The sequence below is a fragment of the Calonectris borealis genome, chromosome 1, assembly GCF_964195595.1.
Source record: "Calonectris borealis chromosome 1, bCalBor7.hap1.2, whole genome shotgun sequence".
Classification (NCBI taxonomy): domain Eukaryota; kingdom Metazoa; phylum Chordata; class Aves; order Procellariiformes; family Procellariidae; genus Calonectris; species Calonectris borealis.
This window is the reverse complement of record NC_134312.1, coordinates 175,276,237-175,278,362: the sequence shown is the minus strand read 5'-3', so window position 1 is coordinate 175,278,362 and position 2,126 is coordinate 175,276,237.

Genomic DNA, 2,126 nt, shown 5'->3' with positions numbered 1-2,126 from the left:
GCACAAGAACCTGGGAGGGGACACAGCCAGGACAGCTGACCCCAACTGACCAAAGGGATATTCCATACCATATGACATTATGCTGAACAAAAAAACTGGGGAGAGTTGGCTAGGGAGTGTGCAGTTGCTGCTCGGGAACTGGCTGGGCATCGGTCAGCAGGTGGTGAGCAATTGCATTGTGCATCACTTGTTTTGTATATTCTTTTATCATCATTATTATTTTCCCTTCCTTTTCTGTCCTATTAAATCATCTTTATCTCAACCCATAAGTTTTAGCTTTTTCCAATTCTCTCCCCCATCCCACTGCAGAGGAGTGTGTGAACGGCTGTGTGGTGTTTAGCTGCCTGCCGGGTTAAACCATGACAGCGAGACTTGTGAAGCAGATAGACTCTCTAGAGCACCTGGGAAAAAATGCAGTGGAATAAAGTCCAGAGGCAGGTTATTTACATTGCAATTTTATTGAAAAGCCTGCCTATGTGTGACTGCCATATATAAAGATATGATCCCACAAAAAGGAGGCTTTCGGCATAATGTATCTGGGAAAGTCTATTACCAGTTTCTATTATCAGTGTTAAAAGAAGCTCTTAGGACTAGTAGGATTTTGGTTTAAGTGGTCAGGAGAATGAGCCTTAAAGTGTTATAATAAAGATAAGTGTTTTAAAGAATAATGTGGGCAGCAGGAAAGCAATCTGAGAAAGGTGCAAGAGACTGCCTTCAGACGAACAGAGAAATCTGTAAAGGCTTGACCTGTGTTTTTGATATGTAACAGAGAGGTGAGAGAATTCATATTATGTATTTCAAGTTAGGACTAGAAATAAAACAGGCTCCCTGACCCAAATAATCACAATTAAGATGGATGCAAAAGCATACATTAATTTAGCAAGAAAGTTCTACTTGCAAGTACCATAACCAGGCAGGTCATCATGCATGTCAATTATCTTTTTACTGGACAGGGAGCATTGTAATGTCCAATTTTGTGTCACAAGTTGGGCAAAAATTAAACAACAGGATTAAATGGGCAGTGGATAATGTCAGAAGTAGGCACCAGTTGCATCCAGCCTGATGTCTGATTCCCTGCATAGCTGGTCCCAGCCCTCCGCCAGGACTTGCTATGACCCAGGCTGGTCACAAAACTCCAAACTCTTAGCCTAGTCAGGCGATCTGCCCCGATGCCCAGCCGATAGTCTTTCCGTGCTGCTGTGCCATGTCCACTCCAAGCCCCCCGCTCCCCCCAGGCCTGCTTCCCCCTTCTTTTGCTTCAAGAATCCTCCAGCTCCAACACTTCATGTCATTGTCTTTTCATGCTGCCCGGCCTTCCCTCACACCCAAACTGCTCGTATCCATTAGCAAACCATGGTCATGTAGTCGTTGTCTTCCTCTTTCTCAGGCTCCTTATCTAGACTTGCTGTCTGTGTTTACACCATTGGACCCAGGAGTCCTTCCCAGTTCCCATGTCTGGATGTGTGCTTAGTCATGCCCCAGCTCCATGCTGGGATGGAAACCTGGACATGTGCGCTGGATGGGAGCTGCAGCGTGTCCCAACAGGCCCGACAATTCAGATGACCAGGAAACGAGGGCCCTAAGATATGCTGCAGAGCAAGTAAGTACGGATGCAGCCGCTGTTTCTCAGCTCGCTGGCTCTCTAGTCCTAGGTCCCAGTCCAATTTTCCATACTCAGTCATCGCTCCCCGTCTCCACACCCAGCCAGCCTAGGTTTCTGTTCCCTGCTTTGGAACCATCTCACAAAACTTCTCCTCCCAGTGGATCCCATTCTGACCCTCTGATCTGACTTTTATCAGATCACCCTTCAAACCACATCTCTGATTCCTCTTCCTGCTGCCTTGGTTCCAGCAGCGATCTCCCAGAGGATGCAGGAGAGACAAGTTTCTTGCTCTTGGTTCTTGTACATGATCCCTTTCCACTCCTAATCATTGCTATCAGCCATTAAGACATGAAGAAAGTCTGCTTTCTTTTAGCTCAGTTGCTTTGTGGGGACACTCAGTGCTTGGGTCTACAGGGGCCATACTTCCACTTCTGGTCTGAAAAGGATCCTATAGCCTAGTCATTAAAGGTCTGATGCCAAATGCTTCGGACATAGTGTTGACCAGAGTGTGAGCAAAGAACTT